Source organism: Ursus arctos, unplaced genomic scaffold (assembly GCF_023065955.2).
Source record: "Ursus arctos isolate Adak ecotype North America unplaced genomic scaffold, UrsArc2.0 scaffold_3, whole genome shotgun sequence".
Taxonomy (NCBI): domain Eukaryota; kingdom Metazoa; phylum Chordata; class Mammalia; order Carnivora; family Ursidae; genus Ursus; species Ursus arctos.
The window spans coordinates 23,141,538-23,154,325 of NW_026622985.1; the positions used below are offsets into that span (position 1 = coordinate 23,141,538).

The 12,788-nt window shown below is 39.1% G+C and overlaps 1 protein-coding gene across 3 annotated transcripts in view; it reads left to right on the forward strand.

The window, feature by feature from the left end:
• The first annotated feature begins 4,046 nt into the window (after nt 1–4,046).
• The window catches only part of CD36 (CD36 molecule), a 74,991-nt gene continuing 66,249 nt past the window's right edge, over nt 4,047–12,788 (forward strand). Inside the window, exon 1 of one of the 3 annotated variants that reach the window (XM_026504571.4) lies at nt 4,047–4,314. The gene's annotated coding sequence lies outside the window, so the exon portion shown is untranslated. Of the gene's footprint in view, nt 4,319–12,788 lie in introns of all 3 variants that reach the window. The other 2 variants (XM_048212740.2, XM_048212734.2) reach the window with 2 other exon arrangements.

The window sequence follows — 12,788 nt, forward strand, 5'->3', positions numbered from 1 at the left end:
CAGAGAGGCTTCCCTACATATCTATCTAACTATCTATCTATCTAGGTATATATATATATATATATATATATATATATATTTAGGCTTCCTTATATAATGTGTATTTACATATATATACAGACACATATCCATATCTACACACATATACATATATAAACAAATGCTTAAATTTATATATACATATACACATATGATAACACATATATATAATATATATACATATATATGTATATTAGAGAGACCTCTCTGACCATTCAGCTTAGCTTATCACAATGACACATTCTTTCATTACTCACCCCAGTTTATTGTAACACATTATGATTTGTTAAATGGTGCTTGTCTTCCTTCACAAAACAAGAAGATACTTGAGAGCACAAACTGTGGCTCTTAATTAAGCATTTTTCCCCAAAGGAGTAGCACTGTTCTGTACACAAAAACAGAATTTCATTGTATCTTGCTGTTGAACCAATAAATGATTAAATGACCACCCATCCAACTTAAAAGGGAAGAGTGCTGCTTTGGGGCTGTAATATTTCATGCAAATTCTTGGTAAAGCTTTTATGACTAATGAGGATGACATTGGTAGGGAGATAAAAGTAGGGATATGAAATTTAGCAATAATTTGAGGCTTCAAAGACTTAAAAAAAAGGCAAAGAGAACTACTCTATTAGATTATTTTAATAGTATAGATTTCCATTTATCCTCATTGCTTTTGGATAACAAACATAGAGCTAGAATTCTCTCCTAGAGTCAATTTTGAGAAGAATTGGTAAGAAAAGCTTTACCTGAAGCTGATGTTCAGAATAAAAGCATTTCACGTATGTATAGATTTGAGAAGAGCAAGTTAAGAGAAGATTACTAGGAAGCCTTTGTCACAGCTCTCCGGAGGAAAATGCTCCTTAGGAAAAAGCTCTTTGTGTGAAATTTATTTATTCCATGCAAACATGGGAAAACAGACAGCAAACAAACAGAAAACCCTGGTAAAGCGGAGTCTACTAATAGAATCCGTTACAAATAAGCCCAAAATGTCTTTCAGACCCTGAATATACACTTTAAGCAAGCTGATCATAATCCAAGGGCGTTTCCAAATACGTTTTTCCTAAAAACAAGGTAGCAAGGTTAATGTGTTGAAGTATCTTGGTGAATATTCTCATTGTTTTCAAGTGTGTACAGGGGTTTATGCCAAAATTTCCCAACAAGGCCACAAACTATTCCTTCCCTGTTATGTTACAGAGCCAAGGATTCAAAAAACACTTCACTGTTAACTCTTACACAATGGACAGAAATATAAAATGAGGGACAGATCTTTGATTTGAAATTTGAATTTCTCTGAAGGGAATTTTTTTTAAGGCATATTATTACTTTAAACGTCCCCCACACATTCTGCATGGCCTGCTTAAGGATGAAGTCAGTTCTGTTACTAATACTTGATGAAGGCCACTGGATGATGCTGGTGGGATGAAGAAGAAAGATATCTGGAAGAATTGCACCGGGAGGCATCAGAGACACAGGACTGGGAGGTGTTGGGAAGGACAGAAAATAGTACTATGAATGCCACCGTATTGATGACGTTTTTTGTATGGACAGATGAACTGCTTGTTTCAAGAAAAGATTTCCACAGAGAAGTGGGAAATTGCACAATAGCATCTTGTGAGGAACAGTCTATCAACAGCTGGTGACAGCTGCTCTTAGCAGGATTATTGGTTCAACTTTAATGCCTTAAAGTTCTGCCATTCAGGGTCCAACAAAATCCAGATGTTTTGGTTTTGTCTGGTTCAAAAATTTAGGCTCATCAACACTTGAAACATGACCAATCGGGGGGGCAAAAAAGAGCCCTGGGTTTAATTGACATTCTGTGATGAAATGTTTAATTTTGAAGATGGTGAAGAAAGTTTCTGATGATTCTCTGGATGAAGGGTCAGAGGTCTTGTCCCAGAGCCATAGTCATCTTTTTCTTAATTTTTATTTTATCTTAAGTAGGCTCCACACCCAGTGTGGGGCTTGAACTCATGACCCTGAGATTAAAAGGTGCATGCTCTACCAACTGAGCTAGCCAAGTGCCCCTGTATTTTTTTTTTTTTTAACTCAAACTACCGCTAGTCTTTCCTCTCTCTCGCCACCCACTGCTCGTAAATCGGTGCCTAGCAGGGAGTGAACAATTTAATGACAATGAATAGGTAATTCATGGAAAGGAAATTCAGGATTTCCTATTCTTATTTATGGGACATAACCCATATTCAAAGACAATGGTGCATAGAGTGTTGGGGGCATTCTATGATATTCATTATAATTCATAGAAAATGTGTGTTCCTCAGTTCCCTGAATTTTTTGTCTTTTCAGTTCTTTGATGAAATATTAAGTTCAAATACTAGAATGATTTTACACACATGGAAAAATAATTTTTTTTGAATGACAGGGTCACAGTTCATGTTCTAAGATAGTTGAAAATGTGATCCCCCCTCCCACTCCTTCTCATGCAAAATCTCCCTGGTATTGGTTATGTAACCTCACTGGCTGACTCTCTGCCATGTGGCTACCCCTCCTCTATGCTGGTCGTCCAACCTCCACCTGCCAGACATGCCATTATGGCTGAGAAGGGGCCATCAGGCCTGGCCCTCCAGGCTCCGGCAGGTCAAACTCTGTTTCTACAGATTCATGACGACGAGTTGCAACACATCAATGCAAGAGCTGAGAAATATCTCTGGCTAGAATTGTGCCTCCTAGAGCTGTCTTTTCCTTGTGCTGGGGACATAATGCTTCCGGGGATTTCCTGGTGTCATAGCAATAATCCACGGGGACCGTTTCCGTACTTTCCCTGTGTTTGAAAATAAAAAAAAATTACTCATTAGGATGACTAATCCGATACAGGTGAAGCATGGATGAAACTCATTTTTACCCTGTAACTGTATCGTATGACGGGAAAGAAACAAACTTTCAAGTCAAAATCATATGCGTTAGACTCTCCTATGAGCCACTTATTAGCCATATGTCCACTGTCAATATTTACAAGTCCTAAGTTCTTTGAAGTACTAGGTTTCTTTTCTGCAAAATGGGACCTAAAAATATTAACTTGATTTGAAAGGATATTTTTTGGGTTAGGAAAAGAGAATGAGATTATATGATATCTACTTAGCACAGTGCCAAGAACATAGACAGTGCTCAATACATGGGACCTATTATTAAAATACAAAAATACTGGTTTCAGGCATTGGAAAAAAGAATCATTCTCCTTTCTGGGATGGTAGGTACTACTAGTTACAGGTCATCATCATTTAGAAACTGGTAACCCAAAATCCATTATTTTTCTCTAATGCTATTCTCTAAAACATACTACTAACTAAAAATATTTAGTACCTCAAAATCTCAGGAGAGCAGTGTGACTTTTCTTGTTCCTCTGTGTAGAATTAGAGATTTGTTCAAATATAGAATTAGAGATTCTTAAATTACGAATCCTAGAAAGTGATTTATTGTTAGAAATTTTGCCATTGTATCTTCAGAGTAATAACTCTAATCATAGTTTCTCAGGACAAAGGTAACCTTATTTATGTGTTTACAAATAATACTAAGCAAAATTCAATTTAAATCTACATTATACAACTATACCAAAAGATTAACTTAAACCAAAGCACCTGGCAATGCGTGACACTGTCTGTCTCACTGAGGAAAACAATAAAGAACCAAATTACTCTTCCACCATATAAGAGAAAATAAACCAGAAAGTTCACCAACTAGGTATTCACATTTAAGGACTCACCTGCAAAAGTCACTTAAAAAAAAAGTTGAGTAAATAATTCTTATTATTCACTATTATGTTTCTTCTGTACTTAACCAAGAAAGGAGATACTGAGCCTGTCTCTGTGCTGTCACAACAAGTGGTAATTACGGAGAGAAACAAATCAATTACTAATGATTATTTGCATTCTCATGTTTCATAAGCACAGAAACTATTTTTTACGGGGCATAAAAGGTTTTAATAGGAAAAGGATTAAAGGTTTTATTTTCCTCAACTGAGGCACGAAATGAATGAGATTTTTCAAGTTAACTTTCCTTCCATCTGGCTCAGGTGTCAGGGATCTATATTTATCTCGTGTCAGGCATGCGCCTCAAGTGCTGGAGGGCTCGGGATGTCAATGGCTTTCAGATGTCAGGAAAACCTTAAAGACAGATGAATGGTCAAGACCCTGTGCCTCATTTTTGAGTTCTCAGCTGCTGTGCTGTGGGAATCATGTGTTGATTTTCTGCGTCTCCTCCTACAACAGTGTCCCTGAAGTCAGACTTCAGATCCTACATCTAGGCAAGCAAGCTACTCCAGAGGTGGGTGAGCAAAATTGTTTTTACTTAGGGGTGTGGCTATAAGTGTCTTTGTTGTGGAGGGACTAGCATCTAATAAATATTAGTAATCATTATTTTTAAACTCTTTAAGAAGGTCATACTATCTTTTGTAATAATTTAGTCTAGGATGCTTCTTTTAACATTTGTAAGCGTTCAACTAAATAGGTGAACAGACTTTTGACAATTTTAACATTTCCACTAGTCTCCAAATTCATCCCACAATATTTCCGCTTGCTCATTTTCATGGCTTTGACTTGGAAAGTATCGGGAAGTGCAAATTTCTTATTTCAAAAAGTATAATTTTACTGGAAATCTTATTCCTTCAGATTCTCTTAAGTTGACATGGCTTGTCTCAATCTAGTCTGAGTTTTCTTATTTAAATTTCTGTTTACCTTCTTCTAGGCTTTAAAAAAAAATTATTCTTTTAAAGAGGACACTCTAAAAATCTGACCAGTTAAAATTTTCTCTTCCAAATTTCAAAAACTTTTTTTTTTTTTTTTTTGAATGAGACTAGAGGTTGAATGACCTTTGTTCATGGGACTCTGAAAATGTTTTTTGGCACATTGTCAAGACTAACAAGTATGTTTGAGAAATAATTTAAAAAGATCCAATTCTCTTGACAAGCTCTTAGAAGGAAAAAAGAAAATAAAAATCTTTCCATACATACTTACTGATCACTGGTGATCATACAAATTGTACTGACTGTGGGCACCAGGTATCTTATTTTGGAGGGAAGGGGTTTTGTCACATAGCAGAACTTCGTAACATGGGGTGTTTCATAGTATGGCTGCATAAGATCAGAGAACACTGCAGAGAATGATAGAGGAGTGACTTATGCAGAAAGGAGACTTAAGGACATACTTAGCTTACAGAGAAAACCAGATGCGGATTTAAGAACAGTCCCCTCTGACACTGCATGCTATTTTATAAAGTCTCAGAAGGAATTTGGTTGAATTCTTTACCTTTAAAGAAGATCATTTCTTTTCATTCTTTGGAGAAATGGTCGCTTAGAGCTGTGCTGAATTCTGGGGAGAGCATTCTGGACTGAGCTTACAAAAGTGTTAACTTCTTGTTCACTCCCTGCTTGAGAACTCACAACTCAGGTGGGACGTGGATCAGATGAAGAGAAACAGGCAACCCGTCTTGTTCTCAGGTACACCTGACTAAATAATGAAAGTGGGATTTGTAGGGCAATACATGAGACTCCTGTAATCCTGACAAGGAAAGGAGAAATATTTTCAAATGATGTACAACACAAACACTAATTATTTGGAATCCGATCCTTTTGTAAAGGACAATGACAACTTTGCGGCTAACTGTTCTGAGAGTTTGAGAAAGAAAGCAAACACCCGAGGATAATAAAAACAATTTTCACCTGGGAAAAGCTAAGCTCTTGAACTCAGAAAAATCACTGCCAGGCAAAAGCGGAAAACAAGGTGGGGTGGGGGCTTTAATGTGGCTAACAAATCAGTACATAATAATCGATGATGTTAATGTGACTATGGCTAATTTTGCCTTTAGCACAAATGGCAAATTAAGATTACTCATTAGGGAATTTAATAGTCTTAGCATTTATAAACTAAACCTCGTAGAATTCTGAAATTCAAAAAGAAATGCTTTAAAATGAAAGACAAGGGAAAATGTCTTTTATTGGTCCGTTGTTCATGTTTTTGATCGTTCTTTGGTTGAAAACTGCAAAGTGCATCACCATTTTGCCGCAGCCTGAGAGAAGTGGCCTGAAGTGAGGAATGGGAGGTAACTGCAGGTGAAGTGACCCTTTGTTTTCATCCAGTTCCTGGAATCCTTAATTCTGCTGGGTTAAGAGTGATTCTCTCCATCATAAACAATGAACTGTTGGTCAGGAAAAGGAAACAGTCTAAAACTAGCATAAGTGCATGGAGAATATAAAAAGAAACATAGTTTTGTAAATAGTGTTACTGTTTGTTGTATTGTAGCAGCATTAGCAGAAATTGACTAAGCCGCTAAAAGCTTTTTTCTTTCACATAAGGCAATGAGTATGCCTCTGGTTTCCCAGTGAACTTTCTAGCCATTTCCTTATGAAGGTTGGTACGGTGAATTCAGTTTTGTGTCTTCTGACAAATTTAGCTGTGTGGAAATTGAGTGACACTTTAAAGAAGGTGCTTGGTGGTACATTGTTAAATTGTTTAAAATGTTTTGAAACATACCCAGAGACCTTTGTCACACAAACACTATCATCTGAAAGAGGAAACGACAGAAAATTGGCAAGCATTATTGAGGGGCATAGCAAACAGCTTGGATACATTCATTAAGGAGTCCAGAGTGTCTCCAAATAGAAAAGCATTGTTCTTCGTTCAGTGCTTGTGAAGTTTAAAAGTAGAATAAGAACAGTGCTTTAAAAAAAAAAAAAAAAACAAAAAAAAACAGTAGTTTCATATCTTAATGTTGTTTTCCTCATTAAGCCTTCCAAATATAAATGTTATATTTCTCCCACTTTAATTTTTAGGAAATCAAAAAGGGTATTAATAGTCATGTCATAGTTTTAAAAATTAAGAAACACAGGCTAAACAAAATTCATGTGGAGGCTTATTTTGTCCTAGTCTGGAATTTCATTATCACCCGATTTGAAATGTAACAGATAGCATTGTAAAGTGTCCTTTGTGTATCTCAATCTAGGAAGTTTTAGAAATGAAGTAATAAAAGTTAGTTTATTGTAGCGTGGACCCTACACACACTGTCTTTTTAGAGCAGGCATAAATTTGCAGTGAGTGGGATCTTTCCAACAAGTACTCTTACTTTAAGATTGAACCCTAAAACAGCAAACCTGATGGAATCAGCCATCTCTGAGTCATTTATTTATTGAAATATACATGTGAGCATTTACTCTGTGTCAGACACTGTTGTGGGCTCTAGAGAACATGGTGAATGATATTGTGCTGGGCGGTTATAAGGATCCCGGATCTTTTTTCAGGTGCTTGTTCTAAATTTTGTTTATATGGAATGAAACCTTTTTCTGAAAGGTTTATTTAAAAAAAAAAAACTGTTAACTTGGTAAATGATACAGACATAGGATGATTTTGTGGACACTGTCCCCACCACTGCGCACAAACAGACCCTTAGTGAACCATCCATCTCCTAAAGAAGATAGGGCGCACGGGCGACTGTTAACTTTACAGAACTAGAAAGAAGATAGTGGGCAGAGTTACTTCCTTTGCCCGCTCTTAACTTCTTGCCATTGACCCTACAAATGAGCACTGCATTCTTAAAATGCTAAGTAACTAACAGAAAGCACATGGAAACCCCAGAATACAATTACCTAACTGAGTGCGCACTCCCAGCTTTGGGTTTAATAGCTCCTGAGGGTTACTTTTTGTCGAACTCTTTTGTCTGAAAGAGCGAACAAACAAACACCTAAATTTTAGCTCCGTCTCTTGGAGGGGAAGGGAAAGACGTCTAGTTTCTATGGAAACGTCTAGTTTCCAGGAGCCTCCTCCTTTTCAGAGCCGCTCGGTCAAAGTTAGATCTAAGCAGACACGTGGAGGGGCAATTAGAGTGCAGGAGGACACAAGCGGTGGTAAGTGTAATGCACGGTGATAAGATCGTCACTGTGCCCTCAGAGTTGGCCCTTGGGCTGGGCCGTTTGTAACTGAGCACCAGCACTGCCCGGTGTCCGACACACAGTAAACACTCACACTCATTTATTCCGAAGTATTGTGTCTACATCTTTGCTAGCCCAAAATGTTCACCTTCCACTAAGTGCTCTAAACTGTCCAGAAGTTTTCATCATTTAAACATTTAAATGCGTCTCTTAGGCTTAGTGCTCTTTAAAAAATACCCCGATTAGTGCAAATCTCTGCCGTAAAGTGATAGATCTGTGCAGTGTTTGGTGTGCGAGATCCTAGGCGGTTTCATGGAACATCACCACCCGTGGCACCAACCGGCCCTTCCCAGCGGGCTGGGGTTTTGTTTTTGTTACTTTGTCATACAGAGTAGATCATCTGTTAAAAATTTAATTATAAAATGTAATACACAAATGTTCTATAATTCATATGACACGAAGTGTGTAAACGCACGCTGATGATCTCCCGGTGGGTCAAGTCCATGAAGCTCATTGATTTCACCAAATACCACTGATTTCTTAGTCGTCCCCCCACCCCCTTCAGCCCCCTCACAATCCCATCTGCATGCAAAGCTTAGATGTGCTTGCTTCTGCATTCAGTCTCTGAGATGTCTTCACTCGATGTGCCAAGTTTTGGATAAAGCTAGAGGAAAAACTTCTAGTTCTGTCCCTTCTGTTCTACTCAGGGTCCAATGGTCGTCTGCAAGATTTGCTAACCCAGCCCAGGTATAGTTATGATTTCTCGGCTCTCACACACTTAATGGGAAGCCACAGCACATATAGCAGCTGTTGTTTGCTAGCCTAGTCACACAGAACCCCAGAATCCCCCCTGGGGCTGCAAGGAGTGGCCAGCTAGTTGTAGAGGCCCGGTCATCATCTGTTGTCTTCCTCAGTCCCCCGGGTCGGGGTTCCTCCATGACTACATTGAGAGCGTCTTGCAAGTTTCTTCTTTGGGTTTCCAAACCTCTGTGTATTGCATCCTCATCCTGCACTTCTATTAAGCTAATTCAGTGATGTTTTATGTTTTACCCGATGAAGTCAGGAAAAAAAGGATTAGGCCAGGAAAAAGGTAAATCCTGGTCCTAAGAGGCAAACTGCAAGAAGCTTGCTCTGATTATGCCCATTATCTTCTCTACCCCATTAATATTCCTCTTAAGTAATAGAGGTGCCATTTTGTTTTTCTCTCTAAAATCTCCCACGCAGAACTTCTGTACATAGTAACCGCGAGAACATTTCTAAGCTGAAATCCTGTAGAATAAATAAAAGCAACTGAAAGTCACTGAATAGTCTTTTGTGAAAAGAAAACGACTTACTAATTATTTACCATGGCAGAGCAACAGCTATGAAGCTTGGCTTCTTTCTGAGGTTTAAAGCTGGAAGTCGACGTTCGGCAGCTCTCCCAATGTTCACATTTGTTCACAGCAAAAGCTGCAAACGTTAGAAGTGGGAAGAGTTCTTAGCATACTCTTAAACCGAGATCCGCTAATTTTACAAGTGAGGACTCCAAGGCCCATAGAAGTTAAAGGAGCTTTTTCTGCTGTTGCCTAATAGGCATTGAAGTGACAGTCCCCTGTTTGCTTCTCTTCAGTTTTTCTAGGGCTCCCTTCTCCATCAACACCTACTAAATGACCTTATCAGTTCTTATAGTTTCACCAATAATCTGTATGTTCAAGGGATCCCAGTTCTGTATCTCATGGTCCCGGTGCCTGCTGGTCAAGGGCTCGATGTGGGTGCCTTATATCTTATGTTGAAAGTATCCGACCCCTTTAAACGCATAAAATTTTGTCTTCTGTTTCCTGATGTGCATTTTATGTTCAAAATTAAACTGAAAGCGGCCCCAAGATAGGTGTGTCACTCACTGTGCTTGGATCGATCCTAGTGTTGAGTAAAAGGTATGTACATACGTAGACTCTGCAAATACTTTTTAAACAAATGAATAGATTAAATAGGTAATTACATCCTGCCAGTGAAACCAGAAATTATAACCACTCTGATAATGATGTAAAATGATGAGTGATTAATGAGAGGCATTGTAAACCATTGGTGGGAACATCCTCTCTGTAGTCAGATTAAAAAGGGTTGAAATTTGGATCTGCCACTTGCCAGCTCCACGACCCTGGCTAAGGCGGTGAACCTCTCTCTGCTTCTGCTTCGTCCATTAAGATGGGGATAATCTAAGTACCTACCTCCATACATCAGTTGCTCAAAGTCAGCAAGTTGCTGCATGTGAGATGCTTACGCAAGTGCCTTGTACGTGGCAAGTGCTCAGAAGGATTAACTATTGTTACGTCTCACAGTAATTTAGGCATGGATAGTGTTATCCTCGTTTTAAGACTGAGTAAACAGAGCTTAAGAGACTGGCCCGGGATCTTGCAGCTAGCTCAGCGAAAATGGCATAGACCTAACCTCCTCCCACGCCCACATCTAGTCCTATTATTTCCTCTCCATTCTTTTCTTTCATCTTGTTACTGGAGCCAGAAACACAGGACTCCTTGATTTTTTTCCCCTTTATCTAGCTAATTATTCAGCAAGGCTGAGCTATTCCTGCTACCTTCGGAATATCTCCCCATCTCTACTAAATATTTCTGAAATCTTTCTCAACTGCTTCCTCCCCAGCCACTACTTTAATTCAGACCATGTAATTTTCTGCCTGGGTTATTTCAAAAGATTTCCTCTGACTTTCTGTCCAATCTGTTCTCCACGTCATGCCAAAGCCATCTTCCTAACCTAAATTTTCTTAAGTATGCCTTCCCTAAAATCCTTAAGTAGCTCTAGATGGCTTTCAAGAGAAATCCCTGAGCGAACGACTTCGTAGGTATTCAGGCACGCATCTCAGTCTGGTGTGGGCTGTGTTAGGGCTTTGTGTTTTCATCTGTGCCTCTCTCGTGTCCTGTCTTGTCTTTCCAAAACCCGTACCGTGTACCAAATCCTTCTCAAAATAGCTGTATTTCCTCAGCATGTTTTTTTTTCTTTAAGATTTATTTATTTATTTAGAGAAAGCACAAGGTGAAGGGGCAGAAAGAGAGGGAGAATCTCAGGCAGATTCTCTGCTGAGCGAGGAGCCTAATGGGAGATGGCGGGTGGGGGTTGGGGTGGGTGCTCAGTCTCATGACCCTGAAATCATGACCTGAGCTGAAATCAAGAGTCAGAGGCTTAACAGACAGAGCCACCCAGGCGCCCTGTCAGTGTGTCAGTGTGTGTTTTCTTATGGATATCTGTACATATTTGTGGGGAAATGTCTTTGCTCCCTTTCCCCTCTCCCACTTTCTCTACCTGGACCTGTATTGTATAACTCTCAAGTAAGATAACACGTCTTCCACCAAAATGTCCTTCATCACCCTTCCCCAATCCACCATTCTTCTCCCAGCCTGGGTGTAGGTGTCGGGATGTATCATAACTGTCTGCTTACAAGTTATCTTCCTAGCCATGCTGTCAGCTCCTTGAGGGGAAATACCAGATTTTGTTTTGTTCATTCTCCCGATTTATCCCAATTAGAAGACCAGACTAAGAATACCTATGGAATTTTTTTGCACTCTTGCAAAGGCTACAGAAACTTTTGCCAGTGTCACTGGAGAGATAAAAGTCTAAGTAAGTGAAAAACAAAGTTAATGATTCAGAACATGATAGGAAAGGAGCTTCAAAAGTAAGCTGGAATTTTCAAGAACGAGGAAGAGTTTGATGGGGGAAGTGATCCAGTATTAGAACCTGTAAAAACAATTGCAAAAAGCCTGGAGCAAGAATTTGTGAATCTCCTGGGCTGTGATACGGTGGTAAAGGGAGTCGGATCAGAGCTTGGTTCAGGTTGCAGGAATGACCGTCAGCAGGTGCTTGCTATGTAGGCAAAGGGTTAAGGGCAAGATAAGATTAGGGAAGGACAACACTATGCTGGCTGAGCCAAACTCAGAGTCTATGTAGTTTTAAATCCTTCCTTCTTTTGGAAAACAGGGACTAGCAAGTGAGTGTTGGAAACTAGAGAGTGAGAAGTCTTATCCCCTAGCACTCTGCTCAATTTTAACAGCTGTTTAAATCAGACTAGATTTAGCATAGTAGTTGTCAGAAAATTGGTGTGTATGTGAATAACCAAAAATATTTAACTCGATTCTCATAATGTCTGCTTTTAAGAAATCTGTTGATAAGTTGCTGTTGTAAATAGCGTCATCCTCGCTGTCATCGTGATTGCTCCTACTGTGTTCTTAGTCTCGGCTCACACCCTGTACTTCCCACCTTACTGATTGCCTTTAAAATTTAATCCCTTTAAATATAGACTTTATCTTAATCCCTTTTAAGGAGTTGTTTAAAATCAACCTACTTTTTCTTGATAGCCCTTTACGGGAGGGTCATGAGTTCTCTAATTATACGGTGCTAGTTCTGTGTTTTGTAGATGCTAGAATTGTATGATACCTTCAACGTAGTGGCTGAGACCCTTCCCCTTAGTGGGAGTTTGGTAATAAAGGCTCAACATACTCTTCTAGCGTCTCTTGAAGCAGGACTATAAAGCTCTTCAGTGTTTCGATGTCCTTCAGCTCTTGACGTGTCTGTCCTCCCCGTGTCCTGGCTTATGTTCCTCATCTTGGCATATTCTTTTATTTTGTATTTAATACAGCTCCTCTAACCTCAAAATCTTTGTTTAATGCTATTTTGCATGACCATAATCCTCTCTCTTATTCCTCATTACTATGGCATCTTCTAATTTTCCTTCCTTAAAGTTCCATTTAGTCTTCTATGACATTCTGGGGGATTGTGGTACCAAATATGTCAGAGCCTCCTGCTAACAGTGGCATGAAGAGCCAAGCTTTTGAGATACTTTATAATTGTCAGTGTTCTTTAGCCAGAGACCAGCAGAAACACACCTGCAGTT